General features: G+C 33.2%; 1 protein-coding gene across 2 annotated transcripts in view; it reads left to right on the top strand.

Moving 5' to 3' along the window:
- Positions 1-23,300, top strand: part of LOC119644699 (hemicentin-1) — a 162,622-nt gene that overhangs the window by 4,683 nt on the left and 134,639 nt on the right. The window contains exon 2 of one of the 2 annotated variants that reach the window (XM_038044404.1): positions 16,121-16,197. The exons of the other annotated variant lie outside the window; for it this stretch is intronic. The gene's annotated coding sequence lies outside the window, so the exon portion shown is untranslated. The remainder of the gene's footprint in view (positions 1-16,120; positions 16,198-23,300) is intronic. 2 annotated transcript variants of the gene reach the window in all.

The raw sequence follows: 23,300 nt of genomic DNA, 5'->3' as shown, positions 1-23,300 counted from the left end.
TCAATCGTCAGAAGTGCCAATGAAACTGCAAGTTTTTTTAAGTGTTTATATGTATGTATGTATGTATTTACTATCTTATTGATAATTAATTTTGTTATTTAATTATCAACATATGATAGATTCGACGTAAGCAATAAATGTTGTGAATGTGACGAGGCTTCGCTTTAAGACGAATGCCGGATTTTCATTTTTTTCTTTTTTTTCCTGTTGAGAATTTTTCACTTTTTCCATTTTTCCATTTTTAATTCATTGCAGTGTTTTCCACAGCTGTTGAGCTTATAGGAGCTATATAATGTAAATTTACAGTAATATCAAACTCTAACGTGCGTAAATACATTAAGGGAGACTTTGTTCTCCTTTTCTACGTCATTCAACGGGATTGTCTATATATAAGCAGTTTAATGGTAAACCCCAACATCTAGATTATCAGTTCGCTTAGTGCATTCCATTTAAAGAAGAAAAAGTCTTCTTTAATGTAATTAATAACGACGTTTTTTTTTTTAAATCATTATTTGAGCATATTTTAGAAATATAACCTATTAACGGCTTGGGATGCCATACTCGTCACAGGTGCTATAATTTATCGGATTAATTTTTTAGAAAATTTTATATCATTGGTTTAATAGATCATTTGAATTCTCACTGGAATATGCTATGATATGAATATTGAACAAAAAAAGCAACTGCACCGAATCCGGATAACATAGACTTTTCTTTTGGTCTTCATCCCATAAAAGGGTTCTCATTAAAAGTTAGCTTTATTATGGGAACAAAGACCAAAAATAATGAGAATTTTAAAAAGAAACTTAATTTCGCTGAACTTATACTACGCCAGGTGACATTTGACCCTTGTTTCATGAAACGATTCATAATTTTTTGTATTTTATTACAAAAATAAATGCGGGATTTTATTAGGCGAATTGGTGTAGAATACTTAGTGGTTGGCCTTGCCCTTGACTATACCGATTTCATCTGTCTTTACAATTTTATTGTCAATTCGTCTTTCACGTCCGACGACCACCGAATCCACATGTATATAATCATTCAAAGAAAAAGAACAGAAAAGCATTGTGTAGCGTACGTTAGCCAAGACTTTAACTGGTGACTTTTAGCAAAAGCACAAAACTCAAAAATGGGACTTATCGCACATTCCATTCATCCAGAATCGTTATAATCTAAATAGTTTAGAGCATGAATAGGAAGAATTTTAGATTATAACTAGAAACACAAAATGGAAATAATTGTTAATAATTAGCATGTAGAGTGTGTCTATAGTACAATGAGAGAACACAGTACGGAGTAGTGTACAAAGAGTGTTATAAAAATTTTAAAAGAATTAAGGTTACTACAGTTTGTTGACTCTATCTTCATTCATTGCCATGTCGTTATTTCATCCCCGTCAAAATCTTTGAAACATACTACTCACCCATTCCCTTATAGGTTAAACTTGTAAAATGTAACAAGTTTTAGCACGATAAGGCCTCGTCATTCCAGAATATTGACAGTCTTAAAGGACGTTGTGTTGCTATCCGATGAACAAAATAAGCAAAAGAATTAATCATACCGAAACGATATCGACAAGTTAATGGACAGTATTGGGATTGATTGGACTTGAGTCTACTACGAGCCAGCACAGATACGAAATTTAGCTTTGGAAAGACGCCGTCGCGATCAGAAGTAGAAACATAAGCCATAGTCGACTTTATCTCGAAAAATTCAGGCTGCTTGAGGCGATATACAACTGTCGGTATCGTGTTATGAGTCGTATGATTACAGCTATAGCTAAAGTGCGTATTTTTCTTACCATCGAATGAAAAATCTTTCGATTGTAAAACTACTATCGAGTAATGTATTCAAATTATGATCGGGCCTACGCGATATTGACGGCTGTAGACTGGGTAACGTTTTTACGCAACTTTCATCATTTTAAAATTGTTGTTAAACTTTTTTTCAACAAAAAAAAATCAAAGTGAAATAAAATAATTTGATCTTTGCATAGCTTGCATAACTTGTCATTCAATTTGCATGTACCTGTAAAGTTCGAAAGGAATCGTGTTTTACTATCGATTTGCTTTGAAGTTTTTTAAATAAAAAAACAAAAAAAAAAATTACCTCTTTGACACAACAAGGCCAGACTGTATGCTTTTTTCGTTTCCTGATGTGAAAAAAAGAATTCATATTCGTGCTAAGGCTATCGGTGTGTGTGGGGCGCAAATATTACTTTCCTTTCACATATTTGCCATTTTATTTATTCAGTCTTTCATATGGTTGCTCCTATCGCCACTTTTTATAGCCATATTGATGCAAAGTTAACCATTTCTTGGAACAACTAACTCAATCTATGTATAATTTGCAATTTTGATTACTTGAAAATTTAATTTTAAATTCAAGGCTAAATTAAATATTTTTGGAATGAATAGAATAAGCAACTAACAAGTCTAAACTAACTTTTCAGTGTCTTATACAAAAAAATTCATACACTTTGTTAAGTCTTTGACGCGTTCTTCCGGGACAACTTAAACTTATGTCAAGCAAATTCATGGGACAAGCTTTGAGTTAAATCGAAAATATATATTTAGTTTATAAAGTACTCAGTAAAAAAAATATATATATGTATATTATTTTCTTTGGTTCAGTTCGTTTCAATTCATCTTAAACTTAATTAATTCTAAAGTAATTCCAAAGGCATCTCAACAAAGTTTATTAAAAACACTATAAAGTATGTTAACCCTACGCAATAAATATTTTGATGCAGCAATTGAAAAGTGCAAGGCGGGAGTGTGTCGCATAAGGAACTTTTTATTGCATTTTTTAACATTTCGATGTTTATTGATGTGCACAAAATCTTCAAGTGTTTTCAAGAAATTAAGAAATTTTCGTAAAGCGAACAACTATATATACATTTGAACCGTTGAACGTTCTTCTGTTTGTAATTGTGTTTATGACCAGATAATAATGAAGAGATTGTTTAAAACAAACACTCGGGATGAATTTTCTATATTGTTTAAATAATCAAGGAATATATATATTTTTGGCTCTTAATAGATCGCTTTTTGAGACATTGAATAAAAGTTTATGCCGCCTATGCAACGGGAGAGCATAATTTCCAGTATGGAGCGTTGAATAAACGATGCTTGTCAAAACTTTTAGGCAATTTCTGTTATTTGTTTACTAGATACAGATTTTGATGGCAAAGAAACACACCTCAATGACACTGCACGCAGGCAACGCTGACAGGTGTTGGTTACAGTAGGAAAAAATCAAAAAATTCATTAAAATGAATTAATTATTCTCGAACACAGAAACCTGAGGCTGAGAAAGACAACTGACATCCGAGGCATAAGAAATCTGTTTCCGCATTTATTCACAATATGTAAGCTACAACGTTAAGACTGCATGAATTTAAGAGCTATGTCCTGCTCTCTCCGCGACTCATATCTACGTGCAACTCTGAAAAGGCTACTCTAGAGTTAAGCATTTTAAATTATGTTGGAGACGATCAGATACTTGCCAAAATTGAAACATGTTTTGAAAACCTTGAGAAACGCTTTCAAAAAAAAAAAAAAAAAAAACAAGCAAACAACTGTCAAAATAGACTCGTCAAACGCGAGAGTCAACATTTTAACGGATTTCGGGCACTTCATTTTATTTTTCACACAAAATTTAATACAAGTTGTGGATCCGCACCAAAGCACTTCTAACTTTCATATCTGTCAAAAACCAACTAAAACTGGAATATGGCGAATAATGTCAACACATATTGGGCGCAAGTGTATCAAAATAACAAAAGAAAAACAAGAAATACGAAAATCGAAAATACGTAGTCCACTAAATTTTAAAATTCATTTTTTTTTTGAGCAATGAATAACTGACTTTTAAATATGGGGCCTATGTCGAACAATGCGTCCAATAATCGTAAGGAACGATGCACTCGAATGACCGGCACGCGGAAAAGGTATATTCATCAGCTATTGTTGCTTATGATTAACATTGCTTTCAATCGATGGGTTATTGTCTATTCGAGTAGGTATTCAGTTATTTAGATCATATCCGAGTATTTAGTCTTTTTGTGAACAATTCCTTATGAAATTCATGTCAGAAAAATATGAAAATTTCTTATTAACATTCCATAATATTTTAAGTAAAATGTCTTGGCATTTTTTCTTCTTTTTTTTTTTTTTGTGAATAACGCTCAATTTTACGGCAAAATCGATAAAAATTCATTTGTACTTCGAATGTATAGTGGACTTGGCATCACTCTAAGACTAAATCTCGAAAAGTTTATCGAGCGAGACATATGGAGTAGTGCAAGATTTATAAAATTTACTAAATCCATTCAATTTCATTTATCCGTAAGGATCGCTGCGAAGTTTCAACTCTACTTCCCAGTCCATTCACATATAAAATTGTGGCGTGCATACGACTTGTCAGTGTTACTCATTCAAATTGAAAATCGTCATTGATTGTCGTGCTAGGATTCTTTTTAAATGGAAGAAATACAAAGACTAATCGTCCAAACAAGCGGTAGAGCCTAGTTGTGCAAGTTTAACGCTTTGAAGCTTGATGAACTTTCGATAAGTGCAAGATAAGAGTAAAAGCAGATAAATCACTTTAAATAAATTTGTTAAGCTGAGCGATTTGCTTACTGAAACACTATTAATTTTTGGTCAGAACACAACGTGTGACGGAGGCGGCTTTAAACTTTAGTCGAATAATTAAAAGTAATTTGAGTACATTTTTTGAAGAATATATTCACATCCAGTTCAACTATTAGCTGATCGCAAGGTGACCGTTGCGTAGAGGTGCTTACACTTTCCGGGAAAGACGGAAAGCTCTTTTATTATCCTTATTTCAAAGGAAATTGATGATGAATAAAAATTCGACGAGTTCTTAAAAATCCGAAACGGAAAAACCAATTAAGAAGGTTATAGTCGGGCAAGGCCGATCAGTAGATGTCCTACACCGCTTCGCTTAATTAAGAAAATGCGAAAAATTATTCATTATTTTTATGTAACTGGACAATTTGCATAAAAGCCCCCATATTGGAGGATGCTCAACCGTCAATATGGTCCACATTTAGCAAACTTAGTTAACTTAGTCAAAGATTCTACTATTTTCCAGTCACTATCAGCGTAGCAACTCCCAAATTAGTCTTTGTCGACATAGAAGGGTATGAGGTGTCATGAGAGCTCTTATATATGGGGCTATCTAAAAAGTGAATTTATCTGATCCAAATTTATTTAGTTAAGGACCAATTTTCATCAAAAAAATATTAAAAATTAGACCGCTTTGGCATATGAAGTCTTATTTTTGATTTGAATCCGGTTCACCCGGAAGATCTTCTGCGTGTTACATACTTATAGCACAAGTGCTATAGCGTATGCTTTTTGAAGAGTTTTTTTTCGACAGTATTCGCAAGCCAAGTACCGATTAGTATTAATTTGAATACAAGTTTCGCTTTACGTGATATCTTTGTTTATAAAATTCTTGTATTATTAACCGCTAAATTCATTTTCATGCAGGCTCTGTGAAATGTACTTTGCGTATTTCTGCCTGCTTTGTAACGAAATGAATAACGAAATCAATTTTTAAATACATTTTTATTCTGTAGCAGTCTCTATGCATAACCTATATTACGTAGATGCATATGCATGTCTATTGAGATCGTAAATATTCCAACATGAAAATCAATTTTTCTACATTCTATCCACATTTATTTGAATATCAATACGTTATTGTGTATGACTTCGTATAAGCATATAAATAAATATGCTTGCGTAAATATTTATACAAATAGTGTACGCATGCATGTATAAATGTTTAAAGCTACTTACAAACATGTATTTTTCTATAAATATGCTGAGGTTTCTTTACGTATGTCAATAGCTATATACAAGCACATGCATATGTGTGAACATATTATATATGAATAAATCGTTGCCTTTTAATGAAATATAATATACGTGTACGCATGCGGTTGCATATAACGATATGGAGCACTTCAACATTTAAAACTTGAATATAAAACCCAAGCACAAACAACTCAAAATGTATTTTTAGCATATAGAACCGGAAAATGTAAAATTTATTGAATCAGATAAATAATAATATTTTGTGTGATAAATCCTTAAGCGTATACACACATATGTCTGTATAATGCACATAAGTGTGTATTTTAAAAGTAAAGGTGTTTACGGGTACGTAACTCAACATAAAAAAAGAAAACTACAATTTACACCGTACCAAAGGTTACGGGCTTCGTTTCGACAACACTCAGCATAAAAAGGCCAAAACAAATATTAGTGCGATCCTATTCAAAAAAGTAAAAGAAACCGATGGGAACTCCATATTTTTATTATTTTTTTTTTTACTTCATCTTACATTAATAATTGGCACCAAAAAAAAAAAAAAGAAAAAAAAAGAAATTTATTTGTAAGTTGGAATTTCGTATCTTGGATCATATTTTTAAAATACATGTATATGTCATGTGCCTTAATATGATAACACATTTCGAGTTTTTGCCACTGCTTCACTGCCAAATAACTACATCTGACTTGGGGCTAATTTTAAATACCCATCATTTCGTATAGAGATGCAAGCCTGTTAATGAACTTAATTAAGCATATCGTACAAAAAATTTACATTTAACTCTGCCTGATGTTTTCTGATGAACTTGAAATTAATTTTAAAAGCTTTCAACCCTGAATTGAAGAAGTCTTACTGTCTTAATGCATGGATAACTGTTTATAGCGAGATCGTATTCGTTTTTGCAGTGCATTCGTGGTATGTAATAAAGCGCATAATTGCTATCCTTTTGAATGTCAATGAGGCCACACGGGTCTCTCATCTTGTTAATAATAAGCAGGGATGATAATTAGCAGACATTCATCCATGTGTTAGTTAATTTAATTTAATAAATTAATTTTTTTATTTATGAATTTTAGTAGCAGTACCGGTTACCGCTATGAAAAAGGTACGCGGTAACTATTTACCCTTTAAGACCAATTAAAAGGAAAACGAAAAGTGAAAAGAGAGATGACTGTTGTGAGCGAGTGAAACACTTTGCCACATCGTCCATTTAAGACATTTGTTCTTTGCCAGAATTTATGAATAAATTCGTCCGAACTATAATATTCTTTCCTATTTATTGCGCTGCGCCTTTTTTCAACGTTTCCAGAGGTAAATATTTAGAGAATAGATATTTTCAGAACGGGGCTATTCTTAAGGGGATTAGTTTGAATATTTTAGTTACTTAAAATTTAAGTATTAAAATCTATTTTAAGTTGAAACTAAGATAAGAATACCGTAAGTTCTTTACCGTAGAGAAAGTCGCATATCATATTTTTTAGACTTGAAGAAGACATTTCGTGTGATGCTTTATTTATTTATTTATTTGTTTTTATTTTTTTATTTTTTGGTTAACACGTTGATCCGTATATGTTGTTCATGTTACAGTATGCTACGCTTATTACTTGTTTTAAACATCTACAGTAAATTAAGTTCAGCTAAATATTGCTTTGGGGTGCAAGACAACTTATCTCATTTGTTTCTCTTTGTAGTAAGACATGTACATGTACATGTACATGAAAGTAATAACAACAATAAACAGTTAGGGCCGGCGGAACGAGAAAATATTGCTTCACGTTTGACCTTTGTAAAGCATTGAATACTTTTTTCATTAAGTTTTGTGTTATCAACGAAATTCATTCTCTGTTACATATAATGTCTTGTATGTATGCGTTAAAGAATCTAGTATGTGAGAATCTTCTTACATAAAAATTTATTCATTTTATATATGTTTTACAATTTTGTATAAGCAATTATTTTCATTTCCGCTGCTTAACGTTTCCTACTGCCGTTACGGAAATAGTTCATAACATTTTCAAATATCATTTGAAATAGATATACACATACGCACATATTGCACTATGAAGATGAGGATGAACTATTTAAGGTGGTTGGGAAGCAACTTTATGCATTTTTCGCCATTTCTCAAAAACCTCAAATTACATTTTGTATCAAGACGAATTTCATGAACACCTCACTAGAGACAGTCATTCTATTTCATGTCATACTAAGTTTCTGAACTAGTGCGGCCACATTTGAAAGCAGAATATATGAATTTTCAAATTGAATATGAATAACAAATGCAATTTAAAGACAAACGGTTTTGTTACGAGCTATACTATCTGCTACTAATGTTACAAACGCAATAACAAAATAACACCTTCACCATTTAATTTTCGATGATGGTAATAAAAAATGTAACATGTCACATATTCTAATTAGATGAATATGAGCGACATTCACGGGAATTGCCAAAACCTGTAAAGACATGCCACAGAGATGCGAAGAAGCGTTATTGCGAATGCCAAACTTCTACCGCACGCATTCATATTAATTCACACTGATGTAATCGCTTAACAGATATTCCTTGAATGCTTTTGAAAATTGAGAGATGAAAATTACCTAGATTGTTTAAATGTTTAAAGGATTTAAAAATTGAAGTCTCGTCAATCATAAATAGCGAGAAATAGTCATATTTTTATATGTGTGAGTAAGGAAGTCTTCTTTTTGCTGCAGATTAAATTGCAGATTTCGAAAAACATAAAGCAAGTTTATAGCAACGAAAAAGTACATAAGCGATTAGGAGTGCATTCGCATTACACTTTAAAATCCTCTTGATACTTCAAAATCAATATTTACTTAACGCAAAAACATCGTAAAAATTTCCTTTCCTTCAGTGTACTCTAGCTATTGCCACGTGTTTATAGCCAACTATCTGCAGCTGGTCTTTTTTTTTTTTTTTTTTTTGAGCAAGTTAAGTCAACATATGTTATACACAACGGTTACATAAGGCTGAGACTGAATCTTTTATATCGACAGCCTTTTTGTTAAAAAGGCAAAAAAAAAATTGAAATTTCGATATCTTGTCCGTTTTTTCCACTTTTGTATGAATATTGTAGGATCATCCATAGAATATATGCGGGAATATTCTACGCATTTTATAGGGTATAACCAATGAGAAGAATGTTTTTTTTTGTTTTTTTTTTTGCTTTTGAAAACAGACGTGTTCTCGATTCTTGTTGATTTTCAAAAGTAATCTGCCTGCAAAAACTTCCAATGCTTTGCTGAATATCTTCACTTAAGGGAATGCTTAATACAAACATTAAATAAATAAACAGAACGACAGGCAAACCGACGCAGAAACACATGTTTAAAACGATTTAGAATTCAGTGTTGATCAAAAATGCTTATACTTTACAGAAGGCCTCCTTTTGGGTGTTGCGAACGTTTCGATGCAATGAATATTTTCCCATACTTCGATGACAGGTATAAAAATCGAGTTCTTCTTTTTCTTAAGCCTTTATAAATTCCTTACAGATTATTCCACCTTCCCCCAACACCGTAATACTACTCACTCAGTTTGCTGAAAATGCATTGAAGTTTTCATCTCGTTTTCATCCATTGAAACTTAATCGTCGGAATTTTATTGAAAATATATGCGCGAAATTTCTACCTCTTATCTTAATTTTCGCGCCTGTAATCAAGTGAAGAGAAGATTGTCATAGGTATAAGTTTATTATATTTTCGACCGGCGCATCATGCTGTGTGCGTGTGTCCATTCACCTGAAAGTTTATTGATGATAATTAAAAGTCATTAAAAAGATAGCGAAAATTGATGTTAAGCACTTGTCTTCTCTTTCCGCAGATTAAATTTAAAAGTGGCAATGATACGATGATGAAGTGTACGAGGCAGAAAGATGAGTTGATTTCAAAATCTTAAAAATTTCAAGTGTTTATACCCTACACCATGTGTGTGTATGGTGCATAGTACATCATCAGTTAATGCGAATATGCATCATACCCAGAAGAATCCAAGAGATGAATCCACATTTTATTAGGTCATAATATTTAGAGAAACTTTAAATAGGTTGGATCGTATCGCTCTCGCGACTACTCCTTATAACTTCAATTCAATTTTGAACATTTTCTCGGTAAAAATCGGTAAATAATAGCATTTCAGCATACTAAATTGGCGGGAAAATTTCGATTGGATGGATAGCCCGACATTTTGAGAACTCTCATCTCTCAGTGTCTTCACTGCAACAAGTAATAAGTTTTTATAGTGCAACAAGGTCTAAGTTTTAATAGTTTATAATTAGAAATACTCCATACTAGTGATATGACATAAAAATGATGTGTATCAAATATGGACCACGTAGGTCTATATTTGCGATCCTACTCCATACAAAGGTTCTCATGAAAGACGAGGCTTTATACGTGAACAAAGTTTGGTGAATAGGGGTGGAGAACATTAGAAAGTTTGATAAGCCAATTAAACATGTTAAATTGAGTCCACGCCAAGTCACCTTTGGGCATCCACCCGTACAAAGTTTTCCATGAAAATTATGCTTTTGCATGGAACAAAGGAATAAAAGAATTGAAATTATATCACATATTAGAAAGTATTTAAGGGCCAGACTTGCCTGACTGCAAGGTGTTTACTACGTCACTTGTGGTACAAGGGTGTACCAAACCCTTGAGATAGATCGATCGTTTATTATACGCTTTCTCAATCAATATCAGCTTGTCTGTCCGTCGGGTTTGTTATGTTCATCCTATAGGCCACAATTTCTTGACATGTTTTGATAAAATTTGGTGTATCCACGTGTTTGGCCCAATTTTCTCTCAAGTTTTTTACGCTAAAGAATAAAAAAGGCAGAACATTTCAAATTTGAAAAGTTGACTAAAATTCGACATGTGTTGCAACATGAAATTTCGAAAATAAAAATAATTTTTGTATTCACGGATTATCATAGGTTTTCAACAATTCTGTTCGTTGGTATGGAATTTATGAGTATTGTGCAATGCAATTAGGTCTCGAAATTTCACTCTCCTAATAAAGTTGATATATTACTTAAATTTAATACAGGCAGTGATTTCGATAGATATCAATACATAACATGACGTTTAAGTGTTCTTATGCTTATTTGACAATGCCATAATGATGACATCAAACAAAAAAAAAGATCATTTTGGTCGGTATGTGTTCATTGAAAGGTAGTTTTGCAATGCAATTGGATTTCGAACGCACACACTCCCAACAACAATAAAGTTCATTCAGATATTGAAATGGCAAAGGATGTAATCAATACTAACAGCAAGCAAACATACTATAGTCAAGCCAGGCCGATAATTACATACCCTGCACCATGTCTCTTAATTAATAATAACCCAAAACTTATACATTATTTTTATATAAATGGAGAATACCCAAACGTCAACGTCTGGTCTAAATTTAACTTACATGTCAAAGATTACTAGTTGCCTGCGTTATAAAATCCACAAATTAGCCTTTGTCGACATAAAGGGGTTTACTTTCATGAGAGTCCCTATATATGGTGCTAACTAAAAAAAATATCTACGTAATCCCATTTTTTATATGTTTAACTTTCCAAGGACAAATTTCCATCAGAAAATATTAATTCTTGGCTCTTTTTGGTTTATGGAGTCTCACATTCAACCTTTACATTGGTTGAGATCCAGCAAACGGATCCGTGGTCTAAGTTCGGTATTCCATATTATCACTGAATAAATTACCACCAAGTATTGAAAATTATGCCTTCTTCCCATTTAAAGATTCAATTTCCGTAGAATCGGTTATATGGCACGGGGTTCAAAATATTGTCCCATTCAAAGCTTTGACTCCAATTTAGAATGCCGAATTACTGTTACTAAGCGACTTTTATAAGTTACACTACTTACTTATACCACTTGCGGTGCAAAGTATCTTAACTATGTAACATCCAGAAGGCGTGAAGATAAACTCACTATTCATTATACCGAATCATTTTCTAAACCGGCCGAAGCATGCCTGTCGGTCCGATGTCTGTCCATATAATTCATGTGCTCAACAATTTTTGAAATATTTTAATGCAATTTGATACAATGATGTGTTTTGGTCCAACAATGAGCCCTATTAAAAATAGTTCCGATCGGCCCACTTTTTCAATTGCAGTTTTCAACATTTTTCCACAAAACTTGCTGCGTAATAATATTTCATTATGCTAACTTGGTATGTTAAATATGGTTCGGCTGGGACCGTTGTTTGATTCCCCATCCACATGACCGTTTCTACGAAAACGGGATCTTCATTTAGTAAAAAGTCTTATTTTCAATATTTCATGAAGAAGAATGGTGCATAATATTAAGTTGACAAGGGAACCGATCGTATCGAATTTGTACCACGTAAGTCTTTTTTTTGGATACCATCTTACATAAGGATTTTCATGGAATGTAACTTTACGTACGTTCGTATAAATTTAATATGTCCTGCACCACAAGTAGTATAGGGTATAAACAGTGCTTTGAGATAACAGAAGAAGTTCTAAAACTAGTTTAGGATGAAATCAAGGTAATTAACTTTATTAAGATTGGTCCACATCGGCTCGGTGTTTTTGGCCCGTTCACATAATTTGCAGTATTTTCTCACTAAAGTAAATACAGTATTAGGCAAAACGGTGTAGAGCTTATATATGATCGCATTACAAATCGGGAATCACGGAACGTTTTGCAGACAAAGCAATATATAACTTAGCTCATTCCTTACTGTTAGTTTAATGAATTTTTAAGTCATTCCAGATCACTAGAACATTTGTATTATGCGGACCCTTCTAATGAACTTTCGCTTCGCGACTTGCCATTGATTTGCTTAAAAATTATACATTGATTAAGGCCGAAGAAATTTTGTTTTACTTTCTTGCTCACCCAAAATTCCCACTTGCCCTCATCGGCGAGAATTCGGAAATGTATAAGCTCAGCCATTACATGGTGGACTAAATTCAAATACCATAGAAGAGTTTTTCCACTTCATTATCACATTATATAGTGAGCTTATCTAACTAAAACCTAAATATGACCGGCAATTGTTTTCATTGTTGTCAAGTTTTCGTTAATATTTTTCTCAGTGATAAATAAGATTCTGAACAAATGAATTTTAAAGCTATAATACAGATACAGTAAAAGCTCTTTATTCGCGGGTTATATGTTCCATAAATACGCCGTGAATACAGAAACCGTGAATACGGAATAGTAATTTATATGGGATTATAGGGAATATGTTCCTAGATGATAAAATAAAGAAAATCACATGTGATGTAGTAGAGCTTAAAGGCCTGGATTATTCCTTGGGCCAAAGGTTGAAGCAAAGCCGTCGTGGTGGGAGGTAAAAATGTCACTTTTATATTTGGATGCATAGTTTCAAGTTCGCGAGGATGACCTGGTGCATTGTCCAAAACTCGAAATGCTTCAAAGTCTAAATTCTGTTTTTTTTAAAAAGGTTTCAACTTAAGAAACAAAACAATTCCGGAACCAGTCACGAAAAAAATCCGCGAATAAAGAACTTTATGGCCGCGAATATAGGAATTGGGTCGCATTTTTTTAAATCCGTGAATAGTGAAACCGCGAATGCAGGAAGCGCGAATAAGGAGTTTTTACTGTACCTTTCCGATATAATGGCAAAGCTTCTGGAACTGATACTGCAGATGCAACTCCAAAATCGGGTCTTGGCGACGAGCGTGTAAAAGAAATGATTACATTTGGAATTTTTTATAAGACACAATGAAATCAACAACAACAACAACAACAACAGCAACAAACAACTGAAATAAATTAGTAACACTCAAATAGTTCTCAAGTAGTTTATATACAAACATAGTGCTAGCGTATTATAGAAAAAAGACACACTTCACCCATTATATAACAATACTATACACAAGTGCGAGCGTGCATCAGCAAATACAAGGTTTAAAAGCAGAAAAAAAAGAAGAAAATGAATAAGAAAAAAAAAAAAAAATTCACCTAACATTCCCAAACGTTCACAAGAATAACAAACTTTTGTGTACATATGCGTTTCGGTGTAAGAGTCTCCGTGTGAATGAATACCATCGTCAACATCTACTCAAGCGGGAAGGATATAACTACTCGAGTACATTCGTACACTAACCTTGTTCACATAGTTAGCATGTCAAGTGCGTAAATACACTCTACCATATTCGATATATGAACGTGTATTAATCAACATGCGGTATTTAGGTGTCAAAGGGGCATTTTTGTGTAACGCATGATGTCTGTGGATCAACACTGTCTGTCTATATATCTAACTACACTAACTTCAATGCTTCTAGGGTCACACCGAATTCCTGATTTAAGAGAATTGGAGGCACGTGTCATTGCTGAGCTAGTTCGGCAGATATGGGGGAATTCCAAATGTTTGTCTCACGGACACTCCACAGTCACTGTGCAGGTTGCAGCTGAAAGTAATACACCTGTTTTACCCTCGCAGCAGCAATCCGACGGATCAAACCTGCTTACCGTGGACCATTTTACACCCTAACCCACCTATGGTGTCCTTCAATGATTTTTTATGGGATAGATGTATGTATATACAGCAAAAAAAAAAAAAAAAAGAAGAAAACATGTTTGTTTTGGAAATGGCAGACCGATGCAGATGCGAAATATAATAGAAATATACTAAGCATGTGCGGCTGTTTCTACAAAATCAATAGCTTTTTGTTTAATTCTGTTGTTTTTGTTCGTGCAATAATAACAAAAAAAAATAAATAAAATTTTTCTGAAGGTCTACAAGAATAACAATCTTTTATACGTATATACATAACCGATAGATGGCGGTATATTCAACTTTTACAGTACACAGAAGGAAGCTTTAGATATTCCATAAGTACATTTATGATGGGTATCAAGTTCGGAATCGATTAAACGTGTTCATCTGCCCGTCTGTCCGATTGTTAATTGGCCGCAAAAATTAAGTTATCGGCTCTCAATTTGGCAGAGACGTGTCGGCGCGGCACGTTTATAGTGCAACATTAACTAAAATCATTTTTACCCCATCACTTATCAATTACAACAAAAATTTTCCAGTATGGAGTACTGTATGGTATAGAATAAGGCTGTGACTTTTTCATTTGAAAGTCGTGTCTCTAATCTACCCACAACTATATAAATTATCGCATTAAACTCTGGTTCTGTATGGAAAAAAAGTTCGTTTGAGGGAAACTTTACTTTCCCTGCTTAATTTTTTACCGCTGGTAACACACATTCAAGAAAACATATCAAAAATCACATAAGATATAAATAGTCTTATGGCGGTTTTCAATACATTAACTCTAACTGAAGGTTTGCTAGCTATTAATTTGCTAACTATTAATTAGATTATTTAGATTGATTTTTTCAACTGTTATAAATGATTTTTTTTTATTTTTTTTATGTGTTTCGTTGATCGTATGACTGGTTTTATCAAATGTGTTCTTTTACTGGTTTTTGCAGTCAAAAAAAAAATGTCAATGAGAGTATAAATGAACCTCACGAGGTAGATTTGCTGCTAATTGAAAGTTAAATATATTTAATTGTTAGAGTCATTTTTATGAAAACGACTCTTAACACAAATGTGATCGATAGATGAGAATCGTAGTAATCTTTATCAAGCATGCGGATAATGAACGAGAAATTAATTGCAGTTTAAACCATGGTCGATGATAGCTAGCTAGAGTTTAATCTCCAGTTATACAACTGACTATATGGCTAAATTTAGTTTATATTTTCGCTTCTTTGTTACACGTCTGCATTATTCAATCGTAGCGCAAAAAAAAAAAAACAAGAAATTTCGATAAATGATCCCGTTCTCGAAAAAAAAAACACTAAAAATAATCCTCACAGAGGGACATACGTCACATACATTCACATTAAAGCCTGCGACATAAACTAACGTTTATATTCTTCCGAAACTCATTCATACGTATATCGTGCAAGGCCTATGATGTTATATATAGATCTGAATGCGAAAGAAAGAATTAAGCCCACACAACACGAGTTTCCCGACCATTCATTTATTTGTGCGTGTGTTTGCTTTTTTTTACTCCGAAATTGGTATATATGTAATAAATTTATGTAATACAGCAACGTGCATAGCTCATAAGAAGGTAGAAAGCATTCGCATTGCTTGTGCAATTAAAATCTCTTTTTTGAACGATTCTCCATTCAAAACGAAAGTCGAATTATTTGTAAAAAATCTACTCATTTTATTACTAATAACTTGCAGTGAAACAAGCGCTTAACCCGTGTAATTGCCTCGTGGAAACGCTGCTCTCATCATACCACAGGGTATCGCATATATACGTAAGTAATATTGCGGTTTTTATGGTGTATTTTTTTTTGGAAACTTTGCTAATTTGCGTAAAATGTGTACAAGTCACGCAAATTAATTATATTTTTAGAATTCAAAAAAGCAATCAATTCATTTTAATGCGTTTTGTAATTCATAATAGACAATATTATGCATGGACACACAAGTGTTTAGTTATGCATATTATCGAATGTCTAAGGGGTTTCTTTGTAGGTATTCAGCGTTCATTGAGTTGCGTTTCTTTATTACATGCCCCGTTTCAACGCCCCACGTCAAATGCGTTCAATGCTTTCAATTTGTTGTGAAGGCACACAACTCTGCCCGCTAATTGCCTTTCATCATTTACTGACACTAATAAAACAGCAAATCGTAATTCAAGAAGATCGCTGTATAACCATAACAGTCCACATGTATTGCAAACAAAGCACTTGAAATGCCTGCTCAATATTTCAATGCGTCATGGAATGCTGATGGTGTTGATTTAACTGCTTAAATAAACCTTTGATATGTCTTCCAAATAACGCACTTGCCGGCGACGAAAAAGTAGGTCATATCTCGCGATAATTGAGCATAAATCCCATCGAAAGCTGCTTCAGAAAATACCAGTACATTAATGAAGCGCTATGGAACTTAAGATGCAAATCGCTTGCAAATGATAGCCTGTAAGGCTTCTAGAAAACTAACGTGGCTTAGCTGCAAGCGATATTGTGTATTCTTTTGTAGTGTTGCTGACTTAGAGACATCTCGTTAACTTTTATATCCAGGAATTCCATGAGTAATAGTAACCCAAGAGTCCGCATGAAATTGAGAATGTTTTTTCTAAGGCTAACGAAGCTTTCTCAACTCAAAATGACGAACTAGTTGAAAGGAATGAAAGAATCGGGCATTCTTTATGTGAAAAAGTTACATGAAAATCGGTTCTTATCAGTTTCGTATTTATAAATAGAATATGTAATTTATTGTAACTTTTATCTGATTGTAATATATACGCTTATGGATGCAATCATTCGCGGATATCATTCGAAAATGTGATTTTTTGATGCGCTTCAAAAGTGTTTAAACTTAGCCTCATTTTCAGCCCCAGTATCCAAGATACGGTAAAATCGACCTTAAGATGATATGGTCAGCTTTAAGGAGAAACCAAAAGAAGTCCAAAGTCTAGTTCCTCACCTTACTTCTAAATAACATTTTCTTTACTTCGTACTGGTTCTCTGACATCTCTAGGATATTGTTTATTGTTCATTACGTAAAGTTTGTTGCCTTGAGAAGACAAGTGTTAGCTTCTGATATTGACAATGGATGACAATCACTCATACATAGCTGCAGGTGTAAAAATAAGATAGAGGGTTAAAATTTAGCATTGTTCTTACGACGATAATGTCTAAATGTCTTTAACTTAATTAAATAATTGACATTTACTATACCAACTGCTTTATCCAGAGCTTACATTATTGAAGGCGTTAGTATACATAATGTGCACATGCCTTCATATAAAATGTTTATATGAAATTTATATGAAATTTATTATAATAAATTTTTCGAGAGAGATATAAATTCCAAGACTAAAATCTTAAAGCCATAGCATCTAAGACTATCGGCATTATTGAAAACTCCACCGCAAGCGAGATTTGAACCCACAATCATTGAGTTGTTAGTCGAGATGCATTGCCCTTTCGGCCATGCAGGCGAAAGACTATGAAGTAAAAGTTTCATTAAAAGTTGATCTATTTAATACGAATAGCTTTATATATTCAGGCTATCAACTAGACCAGTTCTATTGTGAAACAAGCATCGTGTAACCTTTCTGCAGTGAATGTTATATTAACAAAAGCGAATCGATTCGAAAGCAGTTCTAATTTAATGCGATTTGTAATCGTAGTTGGCATGCCGTGGTCTATTCACATAGCCTCTAATACTCCCCTGAGTTTCTGGAGAATACAGTGGCTACTGAAATTTACTTCCTTATCCGTTTTTATGCAAAATGGACGGACGTAAGCAAATTTTCATGCCAAGATAGTTTAATCGTTTCCGTAGCTTGACCTGCGTTTTTTTTTTTTTTACCTTTTAAAGTTAAGTTAAAAACACAGCCAAACGCAATGTCATAAATGACATCTATTTCTTTAAGCTTTGTTATATAATGAACAACAACTTGCAAACAACTGAAACTAGCTTCGTTAAAGAATCAATATCTAAGTCATCTATACCTGAAATTTCGGGTAAATTGAACGTGTCAGGTACATTTTATAAAGCAACCTATTTCAGCGAAAAGGAATTTCTTTGTACACTTATTATAATAGATGGTTGGATGTATTTTGGTCAGCCACCTCTATTGGTGAAAATCGTAGTGTAATTCGAAGAGTCAACGTAAGCGACGGTTCAATTCGATGATTTTGATCTTTCTCCACGTAAAATAACAGTTTTTCATTAAGTATTATTGAGTTATTCAGTGTATGCAGACGCTAATCATGGAGCATTCAAAACTGCATTTTCGACATTTGTTACATTTGTTGTATGATTTGAAGAAATCTGCTCTCCATCCATGAAATCCATTAAATTCTCAAAGAATTTTGAAACAGTGCATTACAAGCTGCAGATGTCTATCGACATCAGTTGAACAAATTGAACTATGCGTAGTCGCAAAACGTCTCTTGTTCAAATCGATGCGGTGAAGTTATGGCTGGCACGCGAATTCGAAATGCTGAAGAGGCGCGAAATTGACTTGATGACTAGATCACTGTCAAAACAATATCGTTCATCCGACACGCCATCGCCATGATGCCAGAAAGTTGTAGAAAATTATGGAAAATATTTTATTTAATATATATCGTAATAAATGCGTTTTTCAACTGAAAAACTTATCAAAACGCATTCAAGCATCGTACGTTCATTTCTTACTCATATTCATATCCATCACCAAAGGCTGAGCGGTTTATTCACTTTGTCAACACGTTCGCAACGCTTAGAAGGAAGCTTCAAACATCCCACAAAGTATATATATGTTCTTGATCAGCATCAAATTCTCAATCGATTTAAGTATATCCGTCTATCCATCTTTGTAATGTCTGGGGACTCCAAAATCGACTTCAAATTTAGCAGAACGATCCAAATTGGTCCAGGCAGACGCCTACAGTACCATGTAAACTGAGGTCACATCTGTTTTTCAAAAGTAATAGAAAATTGGGTTTTTACTCAAAAATGGCAATAATTGACCACGCCTACCCAATGTTATAGAGTGTAATTATCTTTATAAAGCGCAGAAGTTAGCTACAAAAAATTCGTAAAGTGTATAAGTTCTAAGCCAATTTCAGATTTGGAATGAACTTAAGCATGTTCATCTATTCAGCTGTCCATCTGTCCGTCTGCGCATCTGTGCAGTGATAAACATTCTCCCGTTTGCAAAAATGTAGAGATCGCTTACAAATTTACAAAAAGAATTTGAAAGTGACCAAAACTATTCGAAGAAAAACGCCTACAACACTCACATGCTTGTGTTTTCACAAAATTATTGTAAAAAAATACGCTAACGGTAATGGGTGTAGGAAATTCGAACATAACCAAATATTATTTTCTTACTTGTTTGTTTTTAAATTACTTCCGCGTCTGATAGTAGACAGAGTTTTGTTGTTGTAAAAATTCGACATTTTAATTAATTAAAAAATAATTACGTTAAAATCGATTTTTTATTTATTTTTCTTATTTGTAGCAACACATCATACATACTAAGAAATATGTAAGTCTCTCTATCCAGACGATGAGTGACGTCATGTCAGTGAATTGAAAGGAATAATTAAATTTCAATTGCTTACGCCTATCGCAGACCTTTCCAATTAGATGACACCCACATATCTTTATCTACACATACATAATGTATTAGATGTAGAAGAGCGCAAGAGTCTGGGCAATATATCCTATTTTTGTTTGTTTCTATCTATATCCACAAACATAGGAGCGACTTATATTCATTTCATCAAAATGTTTGCAATATTTAGAAGGAATTTTCAAAGGCTCTATAAGGCATATGTAAGCAATATACATCTCTATACCATTGGATTGGTGTAAAATTGTAAGGCGAATGATAGATATGTCCCACCGTCTACTCGCTTGTGCAATGTCTGTGGTAAGCATTCTCTTGCTAGTATGCGGCTTGGCATTGAAAATGATGTAGATTGGTGAAAAGACACACCTACAAAAATAAGACATAATAACAGGCCATCGCAATTTTCGGGGTTTTTGGCTCATTACTCTTTGATTACCATAAAAGTGGGAATAGTATCGAAATATCGTTTTTTGCGACTTTTTTTTTAACATAGAGACATGAGTAGTGGTTGTAACAACTTCGACTACACCCGAATATAATTTGCTTCTTCTTTTTTCTTTCGAAGTTTGTTTTTATTCTTTCGCCCTCGTAAGGAGTTTATAAGAAAAAAAAATAAGCAAAAAAAATATTAATCTTTCATTACTTCTGTGTTTTTACACAACCACATCACTCGTATGTTTGGACAAGTAGATTTGAAAATTGTGGAAAAACGCATTACTCTTGTGGACAGAGACTTTGTTGTTTTCTTTATTGCATTTAAAGTTAGAAGCTAATAAATACGTATATGTCATAAATAGACAGTTCGGATGTTTGAGATTTCTGCAATCAGAATTTTAATAAACAGCAAACAGTTGTATATGTTCTTACATTACATGTAACCCATGTTATGTTCTCCCTCATTCCACTTAGAGTTGAACAAATAAATGCATGAAATTTAACTTAAATTGTTTTACAAAATTCGATGACAATGAATGCTATTGAAACAATTATATGTTTACTTTCATTTTGAAAGACAATATAATTGATTTCAAAAAAAATACTAAAGCGTCTTTTCTATGAAGATTCATCGTCATAGTCAACTCAATCCAATCAATAGATTTATGTTTGGCTTAAACATAGTCTTCTTTAATGTAAATGTAAATTTAAGTGCAAAACAAGTAAGAACATTGTAATCGATCAAAGTCGACCTTTAGCTACCCTACATCATTTCGCCTAATATAATTCTTTATTTATTTCCCGAATCAAAACAACCGAAACATAAGTTAATGTCGTCTAAACTTAAGTAACAACTTATCTTCTTGTCAAGGATCTTATTATGCTTCGTCATACAAAAACTTAGTTTACCTAAGTACGCATATGCGGAGTGGGGTCTGGAAAATGGGCCTATCTGGTCCATATGTGATAAGGTTAACTCTTATGTCAAATTATTATTGTGCATAAAATCTCATCATTTCAAGGTTAACTTTCCAGCAGAATCCTTATATGAGGTGAGGTACAAATAATAAAACAATGTTATCTAAATTTTGGTACAACTCCCACTATGAAATAGTGATTGTTTTGCTACAGATAGCCATATAAAGCCACACAAGGACCTTTCGTAGGCACGGTAATATAAGAGGCAATTCACCACATCGACTATTGGCGAAAAAATTTTGAAAATTGCAGAAAAATATGTGGATGGACGGATCCTTAATTGATGCTTAAACCGATTTACAAAATCATACTGATTTGCACGGTATGATAAAAGGTGGCTGTTAAGCCGTTTTAGTTGTTACGTGTATATCCATTTAAATTTAATATATTCTGTACCATGGCTGGTTTAAGGCATAGCATAGAAGTAGGGTTACTCGAATATTTCGATATGCACCGCCTAAAGTGTATATTTAACAATAGTAACAATTATCGTTAGTCCAGTACAAATCAGCTGGCGGATCGAACTGGCAAATATGCTTAAGAAAACTTTAGAATGAATGGCACCTGGTTTAGCTTGTATTTTACCTACGGAAATATATGTAATTTTTTTTTTTATTTATTTCCTTTCTATTTTTTTATTAATAGGTTCTCGCATTCTATTGTTAAATCGATCCACAATTTTGCATAGGCATTTATATATTATATCATCTAATTTTATAATATATAATTATTATTTATATGTATGGTGTAACATAACTCGTGTTGAAGCAACAAGCTCAAGGAATGTGCTGCGTCAGCACTTCTAAAAAGGCAATTCCGCCATCCCGCTTGCTATACAAGCCCCACCTCCCCCCATCCCACACCCCCATCTCTTTAGTCATGAAAACTAAATTTCAACTCGTACGCCAGCTCTCCAAGGCAAAAATCTTTTTCACCGCCAGCCTCTTGATAGAAGTTTTAAATTCTTTACATCACTATTATGTTCATACGTTGCTTGGAACATTTTTAACGAATCGCTACGTGAAATTATGTTGTAAATGAAAAACACAAGACAAAATAAGTCTGACAAAGTAACCTTTTCGTCGCAACAATTGCACTGCACCCAAGAGAATGATTAATGAAGAGAGGCGATCAAATATTCATGATTTTAGCGGTAATTTAATACGATGCCATTAACTTAAACCACATGGAAGGGATCTCTTTTACAAGCGTCATTAAAATGATAAATTCTCGAATATGTATACGCTACGCTTTATATGAACGTATGTAATGTACGTAATGTAGTTATGAGCAAGGAAATGCCTGAAAATATCAGTTTTGCATTTCTGTTATCCGCATATATTATATCCGTTTAAAGGCCAAGCGAACTCCGGGAGAGCACTACAAATAAATTCCATCAAATCTTTATATTATATGGAATATGTAAAATAGTATGTACTTCTATGGATATGAAGCAGAACGACGAACCATTTATATGCAAAATATGCAAAAAGAATATTTAATAATTTAATACAAATTTTTTTGGTCTTAAAGAGTTGATTATATATAAAAGATGGTTCGAGGATGGGGAAGATAATAATTAAAAATTTGCTTTGAGTGAAGATAATTGGAATTTAAGAACAAGTTTGCTTAAAGCGATGAATATTGAAGATCAAAATGAAGGTGAGAATAGCGCCTTCCTATTGGGCAACTGACTAACGCAGGTACAATGATCTATTTCTATATTTATTGTTTATCACCTTAAGAACTCGGATTAATATCGCCGTGTGTGTTTGTCCATTTGTATTATTGCTTATTATCAACGTCTATGTATATGTTTTTTTGCGCTATGCAAAACACTTAATACGCTTGTACATCAACACAACT

Source organism: Glossina fuscipes, unplaced genomic scaffold, assembly GCF_014805625.2.
Source record: "Glossina fuscipes isolate IAEA_lab_2018 unplaced genomic scaffold, Yale_Gfus_2 0, whole genome shotgun sequence".
In the NCBI taxonomy this organism is placed as follows: Eukaryota; Metazoa; Arthropoda; class Insecta; order Diptera; family Glossinidae; genus Glossina; species Glossina fuscipes.
This window is presented reverse-complemented; position numbering and strand designations above follow the sequence as displayed.